General features: G+C 37.1%; 1 protein-coding gene across 18 annotated transcripts in view; it reads right to left on the bottom strand.

Moving 5' to 3' along the window:
- Positions 1-25948, bottom strand: part of LRRC4C (leucine rich repeat containing 4C) — a 515374-nt gene that overhangs the window by 68833 nt on the left and 420593 nt on the right. For 2 of the 18 annotated variants that reach the window (XM_080594591.1, XM_080594593.1), the window contains exon 1: positions 20872-22729. The exons of the other annotated variants lie outside the window; for them this stretch is intronic. The gene's annotated coding sequence lies outside the window, so the exon portion shown is untranslated. Of the gene's footprint in view, positions 1-20871; positions 22730-25948 lie in introns of those variants that run through there. 18 annotated transcript variants of the gene reach the window in all.

Here is a 25948-nt window from a genome sequence, read left to right as displayed (position 1 = left end):
GGCTGGATGATCCATTCTACTGTGTGATAACCTGTACTGCTGTTTGTTTGTTTGTTTTACAGTGTAGCCCCAGTGTGCTTCTGAAAAACTGCAAGTCAAAAGCTTGAAGAAAATGTATCAATCTTTAAAGACACCAGTTATCTTTTCTGATGCTTTCCATGCCTAATATAACAACAAAAGCTGATGTGTCTACAAGACAGAATTTTGTGGAAAGACACTGAGAAAGAACTGTTGTAGGAGAGAGAAATCATATTTTACTTGAAGATTAAGAGAACGGATAAGTCAGTCCACTGTAGCTGAGCTGAATTTTGCAGTTGTCTTGTCCCAGTAATTCACATAACCCTTACCACCTCTCAGGATATGTATTGTGAGTTAAGTAACTGATTGCCTCAGAAAAACAAATGATTGAGAATAACATCTCAAAGTCATTTGTCAGGGACAGTTAAGTAAGAAAAGATTCCCTCTGCCCAGGCTCATGTTAGGGTAATTATAGGGAACATAATACACATTATTTGTTATATCAATTATGTATGGATCAGGAAGGAATGTTTCTGAAAATGCCTTATATGATTCTAGGAAAAAGGTTCTTTTTTACTCTTTACAGAACACTGAGAACACTTCAAAAAAGCTGTTTTACAATAGGTTCCAGCTTGGTACTCTTTTATTTGACCAGGTGATTCTCAGCATGTTTGGCAGTCGATAGCCAATCCTCCAAGGAAAATGTATGAGTGGTAAAACTGGAGTCACAATCGAAAACTTGCCTTTCTTTAATAGACATAAGGAATCAAAAAAGAACTACAACAGAGCACCAGCCCCTGGATTCTTCTGCTGCCATGTGCTGGGCCTAGGCACTTAACTCCTGCCAGGAGCTGAAGAGTAGCAACAAAGATTCCAACTGATGGCACGCTTATAGCTAGAAGAGTCAGTCAAACCAAACTATGAAATGTATTTATTTTCACCACACATACGCAAAAAAGAGAAATGATGTGCTTCTGTTAAGGTACATAAAGAAAATACGTAATTTTTAAAAATCACAGATTAATTATTAATTTAAAACATAGTATGCAGAAATATAATGAGTTTAGATAGTTTAAAGATTGTCTTATGATCTTAGGCATTCTATTTTTAAAAGAACATACCAGAAATATTTGGAAAAAAAAAAAAAAAGGAGGAATATAAGCTTTTGGTTATCTAAACATCCAATTTACAGAAACAGACAAAGGAAAAAAAAAGTATGTTTTAAGGCTTTTACATTGGCATTGATCTGCTTTTATAGGTGTAATGAACTAAATTTTGTATTTGATATAATCCAATATTATGCACAATAATTAGACATTAAAAAATAATAACTCCTACTTGAAAAGAACTGAATGCTTAGTTCTAAAACCATTTTCATTTGTTTAATAATCTTTCCCAAGGGCCTAAAAGGTGCTGAACAACTACAGCCTCTAATGACTTTGTAATCCAATTTTGCACTTGGCTTATTATAGCAACTTGCATTTCTCCTCTATGGCTCAACTCTGCATGGTAGAGAGATCTAGTCTCGATCCAGTAAAGCATTCTGACTACTGCAGTTCCTATACAAATCATGGAGTCTCTAGATATTTCCTTTTCAGTAAAGGTAATTAGAAAAAAAAAAAATGAGCAGAAGACAGACTCTTAACACTTCTTCCTAACGAAGAAGTAAGCTGAAAAAGGCTTATGCAAAGAAGGTACTAAAATGAACAGATTGCAATAAATTGTTTTTCTTATGGATCAAGGCGGCATCTGAGTTGGAACTGTAACTAAATCACAATTCCCTTCTTGGGATTCTTTTTGGATATCCCTTCCCATACTGAAAGAGCTGAACAACTGTTCAGTCTAGCTTTTAATTTACTCCCATCTGTATTGCCAAGTCATGCACAATAAAATAATTTGAATTTTTAAGTTGGGTTATTCATGTGGGTATGAGTTTTATGGTCATGAACTAATCAGACTTTTTAATACGCTTTTTACTTTTATAAATATATTTAAGTTACCATTATTTTAAGTGCTTTTTTGTTTGTTATTAATTATCAGTACATTTCTAGCCAAGTAATAATGATTCATAATTCTGAAAATACACGGAAATCCAGTACTAAATTTTCTTGTGCTTACACTGCCTTACACAAAAGCAAGCATGAAATGTATGCCTTTAAGGAAAAGGGCACCATTTAGCATTGGTATCTCTGGGTTACTGCATCTTGATTACTCCAGAACTCCTGCAGTCCAATTTATCTGTACAATCACTCATAATAGTAGTAGAAGCTATGGGAAAAAAAAAAATAATCACACACAAAAAGACAACTTCTCTTGAGAAAAAACACTGTATTTGGAGAAGCCTTTGGAGAAGGAAGGAGTAAAGAAGAAAAGGAGGAATTAGTTGATTTACTGTATCAGGGGGCTCTATTAGGACTTACATAGGATCTCATGTATACATATGAAAAATGAGAAAGATTACTCAATGACCTTTGATTCAACTTTTTCAGGCAGCTCTGGGACACCACAAATGAAACCCAGCTGTTTCTTGCCTGTACATTCGATATTAAACTTTGTTATATTTTACTTAGTGTAAAACAGAAAGATACTAACACAGTAAATTAGTTACTATGTTCTCTGCAATACCTTGATCTTTGGAAAATTCAAGTAGATTTTATAAAAGAACCAGGTAAGGAATAAAGACAAAGCAGACCATGGCAATGCTGTGCATGCCACTTTAATATATTCTTACACAATAGGAATGGACTTTGACAGGATAGATGTGTTGTGTATATATAGATTGGATCTAGCAGTAAATGCAAGTGCACAGTTAAACTAAAATACATTTATCAGTTTTATTTAATAAATGTTTGCATAGCCTGTACTGTAGGACTACAAAATGATCATTCATTTTCTACTCTATTCAAGCACACTGACATATAATCTAACAACATAATCTTTTGAAAAGGCGAACGTAAAACCAAACTACACTAATTCTTTTTTATTTGAAAGACAGCTCTGATGAAATACATGATTTACATTATGCTAGGACTCAACATTTTGTAAAGTTCCAGGAGCTGAAGTCCATAAGAACTGCAGCCATTGGGATTCTTTGGAAAAGGCAAACTGCATGTAAACATATCTGGATATAGATTTACTTTTACCTTACTCAAAGAACTCAAGTTTGAGGGCTTTAGCTTATACCCAGATAGTGATGGTAGCTAATTCCCATGCCTTCAAAAATACTGGAGACAAAAGAAATGAAAAGACCATAAAATTGAAACTGAGGATTCCTCGTTCCAAAGCATTAATACCGTATATCCTTGTTCTTTGAAGAGAATTGAACTTTTAGTGCACAACTGTCTCATATTTACTCACATCTCATTCATATTTAAGAAATACGAAAATAACTACAAAAAGCAAGTTACACTGGGCAAGTTTATTGCTATCATGACACAAAGTGCAATGATTTTAAAAAGAAAGTTAAAATAAAAAAACACACAAAAAAAACTCAGTTCTTCCAAAATATTGCAGGATTTGTTAGGATTTTTTAAACATGTATAGATTTCTACTTTGGCACTATCTTTTTGAGAGATGAGAAATGTTCAATTTATTTTCCATCTGGTAACAGGAGCTTCCTTCCATCTAAAGACAACTGATCTGCTGATCGTTTTCCAATGCAAGAATGTATCACTAATTAAAGCCAGCATTCTCCATTCACTTCTGTTGTATTTAGGCAATACTTGTTCCAAAGAACGTTCTAGTTTTCACCCATATTTAGAAAAACCTATTGTGTACCATGATGAGATAGCCTGAATCCTGCCAGATATGAACAAAAAGGCAATAGAACGTTAGACAATTTTAGTCATAATGAGTCCATTCAGTGGAATCACAGTTATGCAATGGTATGTTTTCATAGCATTCTGGAGTTGTGGTAGGATTTAATTTCTTGGCATTGCAGCACAATTATTTTCATCTATGGACTCAGGGGCTGGAGGGAAATCTGCCATGGTAATATTCAAAGAAGTCCTTTAGCTTTCTACCTTCAGTCCACTGTTGAACACATACTATTAAAAGTGGAACAATGCTGCTATTAGAGAAGTAATAAGATGGATTTGAAAAATCAGTAAGCACTGTAAGAGATCTGTTTCCTTTGGAAATTAGACGATTTTAGGATTTTCTCCACTCTTCATCCAAAAACAACTCTTCATCCTTTACCCTTTGGAAGGGACTACAGGATGTAGGACAGTCATATCTGAAGCAGATCTACTTTGCAGAATGCAGAAAAAAGCAAAATACAAAAATGCACCATCTTGTTCTCTTCATCAACTGGAGTTTATGCAGACATCTCTTAACCTACCACCCACCACAAAAATAAAGAAAAATACAGTATGTTTAGCAGATAGCGTGTCAATTATTTTGTTTAAATTCCTAGACAGCTATGTCTCTGACTCATCCAATTTACTCAGTTTAATAAAATATGACCCCGTGGGAGAAGCCTGTTGCAAAATTCACCATAACTATCTTCTGCCTCCAATGTGAGAAATGAATTTTGAATGTGTGGACAATTTCTCCTTTATTTGGTTCATTAACTGTTGAGGTGCCTTCTATCCTTAACATTCCAGCAACATGGAATTTAAACAATGCACAAAACTTCACCAAGGGCCTCTGAATTAATGTAAACTTTATTCAGGGCTTTTAAAACCTGATGAAATAATGTTAAGCAAAAAAAAAAACACTCAAAACCAAACCAACCAATCAACCAAAAATGAAACAAAACAAAACAAAAAAAAAAAAAAACACATGAAATAATAAACTGAACAGTTATAGAATCAATAAACTATTAACAATTTGCCAAAGTTATTCAAATGGCATTTCAAACCAAAAAGACAGATTCTGCGTTAAACACAATTGTTAAAAGATACTTGATGTGCCAAGCAAAAGCAAGCATGCTAGTGCTTGCTAAATCGATAGATTTAGGTTTCTTAATTGTGTTGTTACCTCCACAGAGAACCCAAGGAAAAATAAAAATAAAAATAAAAGAATAACAAAGAAAAAAGAAAGAAAGGAAATAAAATAAGAAAGAATAAGAAGGAAGGAACCTATCATTACTTTTTTCCCCTTTTCACCCTACCAAACATCTGACTAAATTTTGTTTTACCGAATTTTCATTTCATAAGCAGTAATTAATATCTAGGAACAGTAACATGGGAACCTGTAATGAGAATCCTATATTTGACCAAAGCCTTTTCTCAAATATGCAGTTTTTATTCATAAGAATATTTTTAATTCAGTAGGAGACATGCCTTCCTATGCAAACTCATGGAAACTGGCAATGTGAGAAATCAAGACATCACCAAGCCCCTTGGTTGTGCTGGAAGGTTCCTAGATCAGGGTGGTCACAATAAATTGTCCTTAGCTGTGAATTTCACTTGCTGCCTGAGGCTCTGAATCTATTGACCTCTGACTCACATCTGAAAGTCCAAGTATTCTCTGAGGTTCTCTGCTCATTTGCATTGGAAGGAGGGTATGAGTGTCTGCATAAGAAGGGTAGGCTGAAAGGAGATTATTAGATTTTAGAGAATGTACCACCCTTCAAAAAGAATCTGTAATGCCAGTTGCTGACTTAATGCCTTTTCCATGTTAGCAATGACTAGGTAAGCAAACTCAACATAAGAGAAGCAAAGCATGCATCATCGTCATGGCTGAATACCTCCCACAAAATTTAAGGTTAGCTGCATCAGGTCCCAGCATTTAAGACAGCCAAAATTATTTCAATCACATGCAGATAAATATTATACTCAGTAATTAGTTGTCTAGATCTTCAACACTGAATTGCTCCTAATCTTCCCCTAAAACAAAGTAAAGAAATCAGTTCCCTGGGTTCAGGAAAAAAATTAAATCTATATATGGAGCACTGCACCTTTCATCCAGCAGTGGGACGTGGTTCATCTACTAAATGCAAAATAAGTTGACGTTTAATGCAAACAGGAGCCCCAAAAGTTGTGAATTATGACAAAAATAACTTTTTACTTTTCAACCTTGTGAACTATTGCAACATCAACAGTGTCCAGGGAAAAGAGAGTTTGTGCACTGTGCTCTTCAGCCATTCCATTGTATAACTTAAAAATAAATAAGTAACAATTTCAGTGTAAAATGTGTAGAAAGCCTGAACAGGTTTTACTGAATCTCTCTTATTCACTTAGAGCTAGAATGTCAAATTTGAATATGCTTAAGTTTGAAAGTACTTACTCTTAAGAGTAAGATTTGACAGGCTTGCAATCCTGCTCAACATTCATTCAGAAGGGAATAATTTCTTGTTTGTTTGTTCAATTCAATTTATGCCTGAGGCGAAATAAGTGAGGAGGAAAAAAATCACTAAGAGTCTGAATATAAAATAGTTAGCAGTATCAGGAAATTGCTGGCAGATCAGGAAAATCCTTTCTTAAAAAAAGAAGCATAAGGAAAGTTTTTGACATACGTGTCTAGAATTATTTCACTAATGGAATATTTAAGGATGAGATGTACATGTTTCTTTGTTTTCCTCTCCTACTCTGCATTGAAATGTGTGTTATGTATGGCAATACTGATTGCACTAAAATTGGGCTTACAAAATGCCTTTTATTCAAGGTCCTTTCATGCAACTGTGAACTAATCTCACAAAAACTCCTCTTAAATCCTATTCCCACTTCTTAAATCATATTAAACTGGTTTTGATGTCTGAAATATTAAAAACAGTTTTAGCTGCCTAAATTTGGAAGGATCTTTCCTTCAATATGCAAAAGTAATTTCTCTGAAGTTACAGAGAGGTACAATGGAGTACATAGAGTTTGTGTAATTTGTTTCATGCAGTAGGTCAGACGTAGGCACACAGACCAGCATCAAGAAATCTCTAGAGGTGACCATCACAGTACCCAAAACTGTCCATTCTACTATATTTAAATGCCTCTCTTAATACTGTTTACCCTTTAAAATGAATCATTTGAAATGGAGAGGGAGAAAGATATAAGATTAGATCATTTTTCTTGCTTTTGGAGCATGTGGAATTTTTTTCATTATTTGTTTTGAAAAAAAAATCTTTAAACCTTTCTCAAATTAGATTTTTTTTTTTTTTTAAAAAACCTAACTGCCATATGTTATAATTCTTCTGAGATCTACATGACTGATGTGTGGAGATTTCTATCCCCTTCCTACACAGAGAGACTTAAGGAAGCAGGTGCTTTGCTAAATATGTCAAAAAAAATACTATTTCCCAGCTATTTTTCTATAATGCAACCACCTGTGCAAAGAATCATCTTGTTTAATATGTCATAAATCCAAATATACTCCAAAACCTTCAAGGACAATCTACGATCTTAAACACACCCATGCATACAGACAAATGAATATGGAATTTTAGTAGCAAAAGTAGTTCAAGTCAAACTAGTGAAATCTGACAGCTTCACTAATACATTTTTTCCTCAATATGGAATTCCCTTATTTTTAGAGAGACAACTTTTTTTCTGATCCACAGGTCTCTCTGCATAGAAGAGCAAGCAAGAACAGCACTATATCTTCCAAGTTTTTAACCCGTTATTAAAAAGAGCTATAGAAATGCTCAGAAACAGGCAACTGCTGGCTTTTCCCCAGTCCTCAGACACCTCTCCTAATTGCTGTGATCACTCAAGATAGCCCTTATCTTCAACAGACCTCTGGCATGAACCATTCCTTTTGAAGTTTTGCAGGAGAAAAACGGCCTCTGAACTCTGCTGCCATTGGGGAGGGATGGGTTATTGACACACAATATCCATAAGGAACTCTAGTCAGGGAATAAGGAGCAGCCGAAAGTTAGTTTTCCCAGTATGCAAACTGAATACATATTGGCCCCTGCCATCATTTGGCTGGTTCCATGGTAGGTGAATGGTTTGGAAAGAAACTCTGACAAGGGAATTTATGGAGGGAATGGGAGAGAAAGAAGAGAAGAGAACATGCAAGACAATGTGTGCTAGACTTAAGCCTTGTTTTTCCAGCACCAAAGCAGACACTTACTGTAATATATTAATGGAACAATGATGCAAAATTTCAGCTATATTTAATTAATTTTTTATTCGATTTAAATCTAAGGGATGAACATTGCATAAAGCGTGTGAGAAAATGAAGGATAAGTAGGAAAATGATGCCTCATGAAATTATAAAATCTTTGAGGAGCTGAGAGTACAAATTAAAACATTATAAGAACATTATCCTAGACAATCAATTTTGTAGGATTTCAACAGTAGGGGGAAGTTACTGGCTTTTGTGGGAGCAGTAAAGGACATGTAACTTTTCTTGAAAATCCATGACCACACTATTTGGGACACTTAGAAAAATGAGTGAGGATTAAGGTATGAATTTTCAAAATGCTGATTACTACACTGACTACCCAGGCAGACATACTTATTAACAGTGCCTTTATGTAATCTAATCTAACACACAGCAGCTATACCAGGACTCAGTGCAACTTCACTGCATGTTAGTATGTTATAAAATCATGCCACAGTTTTCTACCATAAGCAAGCATATGAGATCATTTAATTAATTTTCATAGTCCCTGAAAAAGTAAGATTATCCATCCAAAGCCAGGGTAGAATAAAGAGTGCCAAAAGAAGCATAATACGAAATAGAATAGCAATGTTGGAACTACAACCACATTGCTAACTTCATTTTGAACCTCATAAAATTAGGAATACTTGAAAGGTCAGCGGGCTTTCTGTGGTCCCTGTAGTACTGAAAAGTGGGGACTTCCTCAACAAAGCATTAAAGTTCCCACTATCTTGTACACAGTTATTTCCATCTACATTAGGAGAGCAGAAAACACTACACTTTCAGTTTTGTACTGTCTGAATACCACAATCACTCAGTGATAAATGACAATACAAGCCACAAGGAGAATCAGGCCTATTAAGTGTTAGTTTTTCTTTGGATAAGCTGACACAGTAAGCTGTACAGCATCTCATGAAGCCACATCACTAGAATGTCCTGTTATCTCATGCAGTGACAGCCCAAACATTAACTGGGAGACAATTCAGTTGAGTAACAAAGAATATAGCACTGTTTTACATTTTCAATAGCTGCAGTTGATATACACAGAATGGGTGTAGGGCAGTAAGTAAGGGAAGGAAGGTCAAAGATGAAAAATAAAATATGATTGTTTCAACCTGCCACTCCAAAATATGCTTCTTTGTACATCGGTACTGCTGAAGTATCACAGACAGAGTATGTATTCTGGAAACGTTAACTAGATCAAAATCTCCTAAGACTTGCAAATTTGTTGATTTTTGTTGTTGTTGTTTCAGAAAAATAAAAAATAAAAATAAAAAATATAAAAAAAGAGAGAAAGAAATAAGGATTTGATATCTCAGGACACAGAATCTTTTGACAATTTATAGTTGAGAGCAATTGAATATATTTACCTCCAAAGGAATGCCCTTTGCTGCCTGAGAGAATACTTTCTCACAGCCCCTGACCTCTCAAAATAACTATATTCAGTTGTAACAATCAAATTGTGTACTACTTCAGGAGGGCTCTTGAATGCTGGAAACAGTTTACACACACACACAAATTGGCTTGTATTATGAAAGATACTATGAAACTCAAAAGTAAGCAGAGAATGTGACCACTGATCTCACCTGAAAGTATGAAATATGTATCTGTGTTTTAGATTTCCATCAGCAATTTTTTCAGAAGAGTTTCGAACAAATCTTAAACTTGAAATCAAGGGAAGAATAGTTACAAATATGAGAAAACAGCTCACTGAGACTGCATACAATTGTAACCTATATCACCAAAAGCTAATACACTGGTAGATGCAGGGTCAAGCTGACTTCATTCTTTCCTCTTCTCAGTTGTTCTATCAATGCAGGTACACACATTGACAAAAGAAGCAAACAAGAAAAAAAAGTCCAAAAAATGAGTTATTTTATGAAGACAAAAATATATTTCTAGACTAAAATGCTTCAGTGCCATTCACAGCAAGATAAAAATACTAACAGAATAATGTTTACTGGCCTATAAGCAGAGAGAAATGGGGAGAAAGATAAAACAATGTTGACACCTCTATATTTAGTCCATCTCAAACTTGGAAAAAAGGGTTCAGCTTCTTCCTGAAAGGGAAATGAGCCTTGCATTAAGACCAACTGTCTCAGATGTTCCTACCTGGATTGATATCCAGAAGCCTGAACTAGAGAGCAGCTCTGAGCAATAGACATTGTGGCTGTCTTTGATTTAGGTGTTGAGCTCCTGTGTGACCTTAAACAAATGGACTTCTTCAGGCTGGAGGCCCAGGTTGAATGAGGCCCAATGAAGAGCCAGTGTTTCAGAGATGTAACAACCAAAGCCTGCAAATCTCTCCACTGTTCTTCAATTCACCAAGGGAAATATGAAGGAGGTAGAAGTTTGATTACAACAATAACCTAGTGGATGGGCTATTGAATAAAATGGTAAATACACATGGTGAGTATTTGTTCACCTTCAGCACAGTCTTCAAAACGAGTCTCTAAAAAAACATTTCAGATCTAACAAATTAAATTTCAAAAGGCATTTTTTTCTCCAACTAACCTGATAAAATTGTGAAGTACCGAGGTTAAGTCAGACTACTGCCATAAAGAAACGGTTCACCCAAAAACTTCTTGGGCCTTCTGCTAGCAATCTCAGCAGAGGGTGAATAATGGCTTGAGTAGTGAAATCCTTTGGGATCTTCTGTACCTACTGCAAGGTATACATGCTTGTTGATGACAGGATTGGAAGCCTGTTTATGAATGCCCAGGCTGCATTCCTTCTATGTGCAAAATCATAGGCATAGGTACAGGGACCTCAGAAACAGCTAGTCTGCCTTCCTAAATACCACAGCACAGCAAACTCAGTAATACATACTTCATTACAACACTTTTCCACAAAGACAACCAATTTATGTACATGGAATCCAAGAGATGGTGAAAATGGGACTTCTCCAAGCAGCTTTTGAAATAGTGAATTACATTCACCATTAAAAATCTCTTATTTTCTAATCTGAATGTCTGAGACCACAGCTTCCAGCTATTGCTTATTATTATATTTGCTATATTAGAAAACTTTGAAACATCTACAACCTTTTCCTTTATCACTAAGCATTTTTGTGTCTCTTCTTTCAACATAATTTTGAAAATGTTTACAAACTGAAATATACACACAATTCATGTTTTCCTGCTGAAATCATTATTCTATTTCTCTGTTTATTTATCAAATGGTACAAAGTAGTCTTTTTTAACACAGGATCACTCTGGGAACTCATGCAGAATTTCTTGTCTTTTATGAGCTCAAATACTTTTCAGAATTTCTTTTACAGATGAATGTCCCTCATTCATTTGTATTTGTCTTTCTTGTACATTACATTTTGTATCCATATCACTCTGCATACCTGTTATTTACCATGCTGTTAATACTTACTGTTACAAGGAAAAACTTCTCAATCCATGTGATTTATATCATATCACTTCTCAAAGCTGTTTACTGATTAAATAATGTTATTAGCTATCAGTCATTGGTGGTTCATGATCAGCAAAACAACAGATAAACCACAATACTAAATGCTTAAAAATGATAATAAACCCCTAAAAAACTTTTAAACACCGCTATATAGTTAAATCCCTCAAATAATACCACACAGATACTCTCATAGGCCATGTGGGTTACAAGCATATCCCCACTTCAGAGCACACAGGCTCCCCTGCTTGCTCATTCCTCCTCTTGAGATATGGGTGGTCCAGCTCTGTGTGGTCCCGTCCCACTTTCTGCTATCTACTAATGTACTTACTGGGTAGAAAACGCTAATGGTTCACCCAAGCATTTGCAAAGTGTGGTTATCTGCTTGTGGCACCCTGTTCTGTTTAGCACTCCACTAGCTGGATGCTGGCTCGCTGTACAAAACAGTGCAGAAGCACCTAGGCCAGATGTAGCCAAGATCACAATGACACGGGGGCTACTTTTTGCAGCGTCAAACCAGTTTCTTGTTCTGTTTCTCTCACCTGCCCAGCCACTCACCCTTACGAAGTTTCATGCTTCTTTTACACATATTTCCAAGCTGATTCCTTTGTTTAAAGTTTTGTTTATAACAACTCTTCTCTTTAGCATTATTAGTATGGGGAAATGCCCTCTCAGTTAGCTTTGTGTATTTCATTCACTTGGTTTACCCTCACATTCCCATCCTAACAGCTGTTCTTATCCAAGCCATTTGGCCAGCTGTGGGCCCTACACTTACGTTAAGTGCAGTTTTCTGTCAGTGATCTGTCTAGATCATTGATACAAGTATTGTAAGAGTTACAAACCCTGCAGAATATATTAAAATATTTTTCCCCATGATACTTATTTCTGACCAATACTTATTTCTAATATCTGACCAGTCCTTCCAAGCTACTTAATAAGTATCCTATGCAGTCCAAAGTCTTAACTTTACGGTATATTCACAGTAACTTCTATCTATGAACCTTGCAGTGTCATCAAAGAGTCACATTGTTTGCTTGATAGATTTTTTTTTTTTAACATAAGGCCATACTATTGCCATCAAACATTTCTCTTGCTTTAATTCTCCACCAGCTGAATCCTGTGTTACATTTTCTGTTATTTTGCCTAAAATTTATGCAAGACAAACTATTAAATGATTACCAAGGTCTCTGCACTTATGTCATTGGAATATTGTCTAGAGAGATACTCTGGAATAATCTTCAGAAAAAAAAAATATAACAGGACTGTTGATTTTAAAATATTTACCTCTAATAAATAATTTCCAATTTCTTTTCAGTTGCCTTTTCTTTTCAGGGTAAGAATTTTTAATCATGATTTTTCCAGATGGAAATTTTAATTGAATAATTCTCTCATTTCTGCATCACTACTGCCAATAACTCTTCATAAGATGTCTGCAATTAAAGCAGCACTAAGAACAGCAATAAGAACAATACCTCGTTTCTAAGTATATTTCAGCCTACCATCCAACGTCACCACTTCCCTCCTATCAAGATTTTTTTGGATTTCTTTGGTAAATTATCTTATTAGCTATATTCACTTTAAAACTTATTATTTATATGGGTTGTTGTCTGTTTGTTTTTTCCCTTTTTCTTTCTTTTCTCTCTACTATATACCAGTTTGCTTTGATGTTGGTTTAATTGTTAATTTTTGGCTTCATTTTCCTTTGTATCAAAGACAGACTCATAGTCAAACATGAACTCTTTTATGATTTGGGTTTTTCTCTGGCAAAACCATACATTCCTAGAAACAATCCAGTTTTTATTCACAGATGTCTGTTTAAATGTTCTCTCCAATCTATTTTCCAATATTTTCCTCAGGTTTAGAAGACAAGTCCTTCTGAAGCAGCATTACTGGCTGCATTTTATCTTTCGTTTGGTATAGGCAACCATCAACTTCATCTTTCTTTGCCACAATAAAAGATTATATAGGTGATGCCTTAAATTAGACACAATACTTTTTGTGATAGGAAATTATTATCTATAGTTCTCTGCAGCTCTTAATGACATTTTACTACAGCTCTATGAGATTTACATACATACTCCCAAAACTGAAATTTCCCATAAAAAAAGACAATTATTTTCTCCACAAGTTATAGAAAGGTACTTAAGGACTAAGTTATCTTCTGCTATGGCTTGACTCAGCAGTCTTTAATAAATAACTCCAGGCCTTTACTTAATGTATATTTCTCAGTTTTCAGGGCCAGACTACTCAGCGAAACGTACATTACAGAAAGAGGGATATCAACACAAACAGTCACTGAAGGTGAGGCTTTTCGACCTTTTTCCAGTCCAAAAGAGAAATCCATTATGGTTTTAATTCCCTGCATCATATACAGTCAAAATTCACACAGGCGTTAAATGCAATAAAACTCTTATTGAAGAGAGACTGTGCACTGCATATGAGCAACCTGAAAGGCTAACAGGGTCATCATCCTTCCCCTTTAGTAGATTTGCCATCAACAACCCTAATAAAAATGAACCTCGTTCCTTTAAATGATGGAACAAATATAAAAGCTTGCCTCTGGAAAAATAATATATAACCACTTGTAGAAGAACCTGCCTCTCCAATAAGGGCTCACAAATACAGTACTGGCAGAGAAAATTCTTGTAAAACCAAACAGCTAAGTAAAAAACCCGTAGCACAACATGTATGCCCCTTGGCAAAGAAGCTCATGGAATTTAATATATTTTTGCACACTTCATTTGAAACCTGCATGCATTGAGGGACCAAAAGCTATGGTTCCTTAAGTTAACCCTTTTCTACCCTTGCACATCCCTCTCCTGTAGCTTTGAAAGGTGAACTCTTCTTTTTTTGTTGTTGTTGTTATAGTTATTAGAGTGTGTCACAATATTTAGTTATTGATGTGAATATGTAATGAAGAGAGTTTACACCAACACCAAATTCTCCTGGTAATAAGTGACTAAGAATTCAGCCCTAAAATATGACACTCTGCAAAATAAAAAATCTGTGTTTTTTTCTTTTTTTTCTTTTTTTTTCTTTTTAATATAACTGGAAGTTTTGCTATGGCAGTAACAGGGACTAGATTATTTAATTAATCCATCAATTATTACATTCTCACCTGGAATGTCATCAGGGGCTGCAAGGGAAATCTGGAACAATGTAAAATTTAGACAGATTTTATGGCATATTAATTCAAAATGGCATTCAGATCACCTTTTTATGCCTATAAATATAAATCCTTGCCCTATTGTTTCCTTATGAAACTGAAACAGGTTTTATATTTCATTTAGGGGAAAAAGCAAACAAAAAAAAACGGAGGAGGATCAGTCCTGCTGCAGTCACTACTAAGGCTCCAATTTAGATTAGTTGGAACAGAACTGCATTTATCTTTGCATAAGGACAGACGTGAGGAGAAAGAAATGTCAAATGTATGAAACTGTTTGCATGGAAGGGTTACTATAAAACAGACTAAATTCTACATGTTGTAGTGTTGCCCTAGAACAGAAAAATATGCAAATAGCAAATAAAAATTAAAACATTATTTTTAACTCATTCTCCACAAGACAGAATTCCCTCACAAAAAGGGGAGATTATCATTCCAGCCTTTTCCACCTTCCCACTAATAGTTGGTTTTGGAAATTAAAAGGAAAGTAAAATGTTGGTCTATAGTTAATGAAGGCCCAATAATGCCAAAATTTTCATCCTAAACTCCTTACGTCAAATTCCAGTCAAGACAGTGGAATCTTTTGGGCTTCAGTAATTTGATGAGTGAGCAGAAGTAAAATGAATGGTAAGTGAGGTGATTATCTCCATCCCCATCACACTTGGCCACCCTTTTCGTCATCTCAAAGATGCTGAGGAAAATTAAAGGTACATTAAAAGAATTGGTGCCTACTTAAGGTCTTAAGGCAGTCCTTTGCTTAAGGCAAAGAAAACCTGCAAGAAAACTGCAAGGAAACCTGCAATGTTACCAGTTATGTTATGCTCACCCCATCGATAAACAACAGCCTCTTTATGTTCTTGGTTTTATTTCCTACATAATATGTCACATGAGTGAAGAGGTTATTGACATGAAAGTGAAGAAATATTTGTAGGCAGAAATAAAACATGCTGGAGATACAAACTACATTAATAGTTTTGGTTTTTTTTAATTACCAACACTGGCTTTTGGAATTTGGTCTGGCCCTTAAAACAATCATTCTTGTATGTATAGTGAAGAAAAAGCACCAACTCCTAGGCTTCTAGGACGTCAGTTCATATTATACTGTCCACACAAACATGAAGGGAAACCACATCCATATTCCTGAGGGTTATTTTAATGCACGGGGACTGTATGGATCCCACAGCTGCCAAATAAAAACCAAAAAAGCAAATGAAGATCCCTTCAAACACAAATGACCTATCTAAATACCCAGAATCGGTGCTGGGTTTGCAGACAAAAACTCATTCATTTATTTATTTTGCTGCAATACTCCTAAAGTAAGCTTTAAGTAGTTGCATGTGAAACCTCATTGCTGGAGAATTTTTTTCTTCTTCTTCTTCTTTGATTTGGGGTTGGTTTGCTTCCCTTTTTAATTCTGCTGGTTTTCTTGTTACATTGCACCCCCACAGTCCTGACATAACAAGTACAAGCTCTGCAGCAAATACTAGGGAAGACTTTATTCTGTGGTCTGATACTGCCTCTCTCCCTTTCACAAGCAGCAAGGGTAAATCTTGTTTCAGCATTGTGAAAATAGAATTGTTCTTAGAGTGGTGCGAGTATTTCAATTTACAGAAGCTCTGGTATATACCTGCAATGCATTTTAATCTGCCCAAGGAATAGATTCAGTCCTGGCAAGTTCACTGTTGTTTCTAATTGTCAGCGACTGCTACACTTCACTTGCCTGCAGCTATCAAATTAACATATCACCACTACACAAAATATTGCAATGTGCTCAATGTCCTAACAACAAGAGCCTCACACTTCACTTCCGTCCAACAATTTTCTCCTAATTGGGTTTTCAACATATTAGCAAATGACAGGGAACGGACATAAGTGGACAGATAATACAGCTCTCAAAGTCCTTTTGCTATTCGTGTGCAAAGTTCTGCAGAGATCCCCCTGGTTGTTGAGTAGATCCAGAGAGAGAAACAGAAAGAGAGGGAAAGAGAGGAGAGCGGGAAGAAAAGCTCAACTCAAGAAGTGGAAAACATGTAACTTGTGCCCTGAGATATTGCTATGGCAACATTTAAACAATGAACAGAAAGCCCTGCAGGATTCTGCTCCCGCTTCCTTGGATACCAAATGTAGATCCTGATTCTCTTTTATTGTGTGCATGCACAAGCGTCTGATTTTTGCATTTTTCTTCTAACAGACAGCAAAATATCCAGGCCCCATACCAGGAACTAGGCTTTAATTCATTTCCATGTATTCCAGCTTGTGCGTCGCAATTAAAACACACCACTAGCACACCCATTGCTCCTCTTGCTTCCCTATTTCTATCCCACAAGAGAAGAAATAACTGTGATAGAAAAGCTGAATAACAGGTACCTTTATTTTCTATATAGCATCATTAAACAAACCACTCCAAAATGTTACAAGTACAACCCCCATGTCTTCTGCTGTTACAGGGAGCGATTACGGGAAGTGGAGGCAGGATCAGCTCCCTGCCCACGTTCTCGAACTGGAGAGTGCTGCAAGGCTACCTTCCAGGTCCCCATGACTGCTGATATTACTAAATCCTCCTTATCTGGGTTGTCCTGGAGGGGCAGCACTTTATAACTGAAGGAGACTTGTTTTTTATTACGATTTTCATAGGGCAGCTGGCAAGGGAACAGATGGAGATGCAGAAGGAAGGTCCCTGCTAATAGTAGCTCAAAGTCCAGCCAGCTTGACTACTTCAGAAATAATTTAGTGGGTTCTAATTGCGTTTCTTCAGTCATTTCCCTCCCAGACTGCAAGCGGCACTAACTCTAACACCCATTTCTCTCTCCTCATTCCCTCACTAGCAATCATAAAGAAAGAGATTTCTCCAAGCTGAAGCGAAGGCATAGCGGCACAGCTGAGATGGAGGCTCTTGCACACTGCTACTGTGCATAGTGCACTCCTTTAGAGAATACACTGACACTTCATTCTTGGATATTTTGTCTTGCAATTTTTCACCAAATATGCTAAAAGCCTGTCCTGAGTACTGTGCAAAATCTTCCTGTCTCATATTGTCACAGCTAGAATCTTTGTGTGGAATGGGATCCAGCTTTTAAGGTCACAGACAAATCATTTTAGAGTCTGTATGCAGGAAGCCATGGCAACATCTTGGAAATCCCTTTCCTTTCCTCCAGTCCCACACAATTGCTTGTATTGGTTCATGCCTAGATCATTCTTTCTTGGGTTTTGCCCAGTTTGAAAGTTCATTTTTCACTCAGTGCTATCAGGCTGAGAGCTATTGTGATAGAAAAATTGCTGCTCCAGCAAACTGAGCACGTTTCTATTCTCAGTAATTGAAAATCATTCCCTACCTGTGAAAAGACATGGACCAGCTACCCCTTTGTAGTACTAACCTGCAGTTGCCAAGAACACTTAAAGTTTGAGATCCATGATCTCTGACCTTCCGGAGAACAACTACAGCAAATGGAGCAGGGCTCTCTAAAACAGCTGTCTCTTTCCTTCTGTACAAGCATTTGGTGCCTAAATATACACATAATGGTGCAGCACCAACTTTACAGACCAATGCCTGAAAGGCATTTGTTTTTGGAGAGGAGACAGCCTGCAGGATCAGCACAAGCTGCTGAATGATACACCTGTACTCAGGAACATGCAAAGGAAGTAGCAGAGACAACCAGTTCTTGCCTCTGTTTGAGAAGATTTGATGCTCCTCATTTAGCTGGATGTTTCTATTGACACTTTTGGCAATGTGTTTTATGACCAGCCCTTTGGGCTCTGGATAAGCCCCAACACAAATGCTTAGAAATGCTGTACTCATTCCCATTATGAGACAGAATCAGTTAAACTCTGGGTTGTTCCATGTGTCTTTTGGCTACGGTATTAAGTGAATGATTCACTGAAGTGTGAAACTGTTGCCTCTTTAGAAGCAGACACGCATCCCTAGCTTTTTAATGTTGACATGGTTTGCCTATTTCAGCCCATACTGGTGGCTAAATTTTCCCAGTGCTTCCTTATCACATCAAGAAAATCCTCCTGCTAGTTATTGTACAAAATGAATGAGGCACCTATGGCGGTTTCTATTGTCAAAAAAACAGAGTTGCTCTATCAGATTTTCTGTTTATGTGTTCACTTGACAGCAATCCAGGGAAAAGCTTGGAGATGCCTTTTCCTTAGCCAGCTTCTTTTTCCTTCAGTAATTACTGAGCAGCAGCTTAACATAAATTTAGCTGCTCTATTACTGCAACTGCTGATGTAAGTGTAGTCCACAATAGGGCACATACTTATAATGATACATGAAGGAATGGAGAACAGAGTTTTGCACATACTTTCAGATGCTGACAAACTTACTACCCATTTAGTATCCCACCAGAAAACATGTGTCCAGAGAAATAAATGAGGCTAAAGCACTTCATACTAAACTAATTTAGCTATAGTGAGAAGGATGGCAGTAATTGGAACTGGAAGGAACAATTTTTGCTGTGCCTGCTTCCTTCTTTTTCTACATACAACAGCACAAAGGGTCTGATTCATACGCGTGGCCAAACAAAACCTCCCAGAGATTTCCTTAGGAGCAGAACTGGACCCTAAATCTTAATCCTTTACAAGTAGAAAAGGCTTAAGAGGCATGACCTCCAAACAGAAGCACATGGGACACATTTAAGAAGCCGAAGGTCTCATTTCCGTTACGCCAAAAGATTCAGGACATTTACATGAAGTAACAGTGGTGATGTGTATGAAATGTAGAAAGAAAAAAAAAAAAGGAAGAAAAAGAGAAAAAGGAAGTTAATATTTATTTATGTATTTATCCAGGGAAGTTGGACCTCTTGTTTGTGTTGATTCACACAGGAAGCTTGTGAAGAGGGCAACATTGCCAGAAAAAAAATGGCAAAATCAAGATCTGGCTCAACCAACATCTCCCCCATTCCTGCCTTCTTTCCCCTCCTCCAGAATATTCCAGCTAGAGAAAAGTAAAATGACTGGCAAATGACTAGCTCTGCACCTTGTCTGCTAAAAATTATCCATATCTGTTCAGTGGTTCATTTAACTACGAGTTTTCCTCTCTTTCTACACCAATTGTGGCCTAGTACTTTCAGCTGGAGCCTCTCCATATGCAGGCCAAGGTTGAGAAGCATAGAGGCAAGGGAGAAGAGAAGGGTAAAAGGAAGAAAACTCCCTATATACAAGGTAAGCATCCATGCCATATGAGAGGATAGAGGTTGCATGCTTCCCCACATGAAAACAAGAACCTCTATTTTAAATATCATATTATCCTGCCTTTATTTCACACTCCCACTTCTCCAGGAAGGGAGAGACATTTACTGGTCTGTTACACATCATTACTAATTTGTGAACCCCACCATCTACAAGCCACTTTTTATTATTTTCATTATCAACATAATAACAAAAAGCCCCAAACACGACAGCATCCTCTCATTGCCTGCCAACCTAAGTAAATCTCCTTCCACTGCCATCAAAGTCCTAGGGGAGCCTGGAGGATTCATCACAAAGAATTTCCTAGGAGATCTGGAGGGCATGAGTGGCTAGTACAGCAGTTCTCTAAACTCCCCTTCAACAGAAGAATGCCCTCTCTCTGCCTGCTACTATTTGTTCTCAGAGTGTAAAACATTCCATTTCTCTCAGAGCTGCCTCCTCAAAATCCATCACCCCTTGCCCTACACAACCCCACTCCCACCAAAAGCCATCCTTCATTTCCCTGCTTGATTATAAAATTTTCCTGTTAATACACCATGTTGATCTGCAATGTCAGACTGGATGCCAGCATTGAAATCATAGCCTATTTTAAACTCTTAAAAATTTAAAAATAAAATTTTAAAAAAATAAGTAAATAAACCTTCCCAGTACATCCAATTCTATGTAAGTTGCATCTGGATTTTACAGATTGGGCAATCAGGCAGCACCCACCACTCACTGCAGGGGCTTTTTCAAAAGATTCCTTTGCTAGTGAACATTTACCAACGCCATAAAGCCACACAGGCAGGCATCTGCAACATCCTACCAAGGCTGGAGTTTTACTAACAGGAACATCTGAGCTACTGTGAGATTTCAGTTCTATCCTCATTCTTCTTCTCTCTTCCCGATGCACCCCCCTCCCACTCTCGCTGTTATCAAAATTAAATCAGATTCTTTATTCAGGTGGGGGAACAGACCAAGGGAAGACACATAAGGAAGAAAGAAGAGAAGCAATGGGGCATGTTTTCTTTCCCAAAATATAATAAAATGGAAAGTGTACTTACTATATCTTCAAAGACTATCCAGCTGGAAATCCAAGTGGTTACGAAAAAACAGGGTGGGGGAGGGGGGTTAAGAAAACTATTTCATTTCAGCAACCAAACCAAAATTAAAAACAAAAAATAAAAGATATCCAACTGCAATTTCCTGGCAATTTCAGTCCATACAGGTGCCAATCCAACCCAACACTGCTGAACTCTTCCCCTCCGGCAATTTTGCTTTCCTCTTCTCTGTCCTTTATTTTCTCTGTTGCGTTCAACTTTTCTGCTTAAAATTGCTGTAGTGGTAACGTTGATGCTTCCCTTCACCGGCAAAGAGGGGATTAAAAATAACAGGGGAAAAAAAAAAACAACACAAAAATCCTTGCAGAGGATAAATGGTCCTTCTCCTTTATGAAACTTTTCATTCCACTGTGGATCCTTCGCCTACTTTCCTTTTCGTGAGGTTTTCTACCTCTCTGGCTTCTCTGCTCTCCATTGCTTACTAGTTGTTTTTTCTCTGGAGAGCAGAAAGAGCTGTATTTCTTTTTAAGCAGCCCTCCATCTGTATTCTTTTAATGCAATTTTGTTGTGACTGTTAAGATCCAGGTCTTGCCAGGCAATTTTCTTCTTCCCCCTTCTTTGCTGCACTATCAGTTATCCAATCCGTGTGTCTCCACATTAGAACAGGGATTCCCATTCTTCTTTTTCCCCTACCCCCCACACTCCTTTAAAATAGAATCTCCTTATGCATTTAGATTTTTATTTGTGTATGTCAAAATAATAAACTTTTAGTGTCTCTCCCCCCCTCCAAAGATCTGATTAGATTTCCAATCACAACCCAGTGCGCAATTGGATTTTTGATTTCAGCAAGAAGCCAGCAATCCACAGCATCAGCACCCTCTCCTTGCTTTAAACTCCACGTTATATCCTTTTGCCTTCCCTCCAACTCCTCTGCATAATCTCACATTAAATGGAATGACGGAGGGAGGGAGTAGAGAAAAATTCAAGGTTCCCACCAGCTGTCAAGAATAAATCCATCCCCTTGTTATATTTTAAACACTCGGGACGGGTGTTTTTAACGCCCACTCTCCCCTTTGCCCCCCACACTTCTCAAAATCTTTCTGATGTTAAAACTCCCCCGATGGGGCACAAAAGAAGCCTGGGGAGGCGTGATTTGTCCTCTTAGCTGTGAGTTTCACAAGCACCAGCTTCCCTTTGCTTTTCATTTCAGCTTCCTCTCCATCTTTTGTCCAGCAGCTATAAAGATCCAGCAGCACCAAGACGAATAAACTTCTGTTTCTTCTTTGGGAGAGAGGGAAAGAGAGAGGGAGAAGGATAAAAGCTCTCCAGCCTCTGCCTCCCTTTTCCTCCCTTTCTCTGTTTCAATGCAGCTCCGATCGCATTTGCAATCTCTGCCTGGTGTATTTCAGATCTACAAGTTGGATTTCCCTTCTGCACAGCAGTGAGTTAGACTCCCATCGTCTTCCACATGCCAGTTATCTTCCCCCTTTTCTTCCTTCCTTCCTGTCTCCCTCCCTTCCAAGATGATACATTCCCAGGAGCACGACCGCTTCTTTCAGTTTTTAGTTTCATCCCTGAAACGCATAGCCCTTTGCACAGCCGAAATCTTTTCTCCCTCCCAGCTTGAATTCTTCCTGTGTGTGCATGTACGTACGCATCTATGTATATATCCAGTTCCAGACAGCTGCTGTTGTTGCTGCCGGGAGTAGCTCCGCTTTTCTGTCGCCCTAGCTTTCTCTTACTCGCCACCTTTCAGTGGCACCCTAGGATTTGCAAATGTCCCGGGGCCAGTCTTTCTGGCTACACTCCTCCTTCTCCCCTTCCGTTCTCGCTCCCTTTCTCTCGCTCCCCCCTCTCCACCCTCCCCCCCTTTTCTCTGCTTGTGATCAGTAAAATACAATTACCCAATTACCTCCCATCATCTTAGCACTGATTGGTCAATTGCATTAACACTTGATGTCAGGGAAAGGGTATTGGAGCTGCTCTGACGTGGCACTGCTGCCACCTGGTTGACAGTCTGGGAACAAACTTCAAGTTACCTTAAGAAACCTTCAAGTCAGAAAGCAGTAATTGAAAAACAAGGGATCATCTTATGGAATGAAATGTCAAAACTCATTTTCTTAAAAGCCTGCTTGATTCTGACAGATCAACCAGTATGCACAGGTACCAGCCTAGCCACTGAAGCAGAGGGAATGGCAGTAAAATGAGATAAGGTATAAAGTTATCTTTGCAAAAGAAGTAGATATCAGCCACTATTCACAGGTACCGCCTAGCCGCAGAGGCAGAGGAATGACAGTAAAATGAAATGAGGTATAAAGTTATCTTTGCATAAAAAGTAACAGTGGAAATCATTTCTATGCAGAGACAATCAGTTTTCTAATTACGGAAATAAATGTGTGTTTAAAACCTGTATATACGTACCTAAAACTCCATTTTGGCAGATGTTCTAGGCCAAAAGCCCTATGAAGAGCCTCAAGGTTTCAGTGGGTTTAAGTAACATCTCCAGTTAGCTGTTAAGTGGCAGGAACACAATGGTACAACACCTAGGCTCACATACCAAGTCTGCCACAGCTTGACTAGTATGACTTCTAACCAAGATTTTTGAGTTTTCTAAACTGAGTCACAGATTTGGGTTTGCAAGGTACTGGCACATTTGTTATGCACTTACCAAGGTATGTTAAATTTACTTATACTACTGTTTTTTGTTTGTTTTGTTTTGTTGTTTTGTTTTGTTTTGTTTTCCTTCTCCCCAGGGACCTAAATTCAAAAGAAATTTTTACAGAAAACTTGGCATGTATAAAGTTAGACATGCTACACTCTGCAGGATCAAAGGAAACAGAATATGGATGATGTATGTGCCGGCATTTCTCTCTCTCAAAATCAGAAAGAAATTATTTTTAGATCTAACTCCTCCACACAACCCCCAAAAAAGAACTAGTCAGGAGCTTTCATGGTAATTATAGCAAACTTCATATATTAAGCAGAAATTATTTGTTATTCTATGCATACAATAATATAGCTAGCTCTTCGAGTTGTCTCTCAAGTAACTGAATTGTTTGGTATCCTTACTCAGTCTTCAATCTTTGGTGTGAAACTGGCATACATGAAAATAAAATAAAATGAAATTTTAAGTTTTATGTCATATTATAAAGTTTTTGTGGAATTATAAAATCCGTAAGCTAGCTGAATTCAGTCAAATAACACTTACTGAATCATTAACATTGACTTTCAGATTTATTCTACTGACTCAGTGGGCTTTCTGGTGAGAAAGTTCCTTGAGATATAAGTTAAGGAATTGGAACCAGGTCCTTAATCACTGTTAGACCATTTAGCGTCTGATCTTACTGAAATCAATGGCAAACACAAATTCCCTAGCATGGGTGAAAGACTAGCCGTGTAGTAATAATGAATAACCCAAACATAATGGTCTGTCAAGAACACTATAAAAAGACTTCAGAAATTTTGGAGAAGGCTGTGAGTGTGATATGAGATGAAGTTGCTGACAAGTAACAATCTTTTTCTCAGCTGGTGAGCTTATTTTGTTCCTGTCTGATTCATTGATGCCGCTGGTGTATTTTGGGCCTACAAACTTTTTATGACTCTTTTTCTTTTTACTACTTTAAATCAGGAAAAAAATAAAAATAAAAATAAAAATAAAAATAAAAATAAAATTAAAAAAAAAAAAGTTGTTTCCTTTTCCCAGAAGGATAAAAACATCACAGTCTAATAATATATGTTTGCTCCACTATTTCTTTAAAAAGTGCCTGAACACTGCTAATATATTAGTGCTAATATATTAGTGCTAATATATATTATTACCTGTGAGTAAAATTGAAGGTTTCGATAACTGAATTAAACAAATATATGAGCATCAAAACCAGAAGACATACAGCTTTTGGGGGTCTAATTGGAATTCAAGACACAAGCATTTGCAACAGCTACACTATCTCTGTGGATACAAACTGCTGTATCCACAAAAATCCTACAAAATATTTTATTTCTGCCAGAAATTTGCCCATTCTGCATTTTTATGTCATTCAAATGGCATCAAAATACGATTTCTAACATATGCCAGTACTTAAATAGCTGTACATATACACGTATGAAGATAATATACTTACTGACATTAACATGACAAAATTAGCATCAAGACTGTAATATGCTGTGGGCTATGATACAACCTTCTCTCAAAGTTTATTATTTTAAATATACCAATTATGCTTTATCACCTAATAAACATAGAAAATAGAGTGATTAGCTTCTCAGAACATAATTTTAAAGCAATCTAATTTGCAATATTTATGAGATGACACTGCATGGTCTATGAAAAGCTAAATGTTATTTTACCAAACAAAATCCAAAATATAATTGTATTATCTGTTTTTCAAGCATGAGTGCCACCTATGTGTCAAACCTATTTAAAACAAATATTTAAACATTATCACAATAAGTCATTCACTAATCAAATTTTGGAAGGGTATCACTGTTAAGAGGCTGGAATGAAAGGCTGGACAGAAATGTTTGTGTGTGACTTTTTAACGTACTACACTGCATGTTCTTGCCTTCAAGTGTATTGTTTGTACATTGCCTTCAATCTTTTATTTTGCAGATTTTCTGGGCAAGAAAAACATCGTATCAGTTCCCAGACCCATCCAAAATGGGTGCCCCACCATTAGGCACACTCAGGTGGAAGACGAGTGATAAGAAGAGTGGCTGTTACCTGGTCTTCTCCTTGGAAGCTGCCCTGGCCACTATGGTACAAAATCCCAGCCACACAGTGGAGGTCACTGGATCCTGGTTCTTTTTCTGGACTGAGATCATCATGAGTCAAAAGAGTGAACTATGAAAAAAAACTAAACACAGACTGGCCAGGGAACTTTTTTTTTTTTTTTTTTCAGCTAATGGGGCCAGCTTGCCTGATCCTGAGTATGATGGTGAAAACAAATCTCAAATGTATCTACTGGCAAATGTTCGCACAATAAACATGGACAACAACCAGCTGTCATAAGAATTCCTTACTGACAGGTGATGAAAGTTAAAGAACTGAACTTCTGTCTGTGATTAGCACTGGAAGAGTCTA

Source organism: Anser brachyrhynchus, assembly GCF_964034855.1.
Source record: "Anser brachyrhynchus genome assembly, chromosome: 5".
Taxonomy (NCBI): domain Eukaryota; kingdom Metazoa; phylum Chordata; class Aves; order Anseriformes; family Anatidae; genus Anser; species Anser brachyrhynchus.
This window is presented reverse-complemented; position numbering and strand designations above follow the sequence as displayed.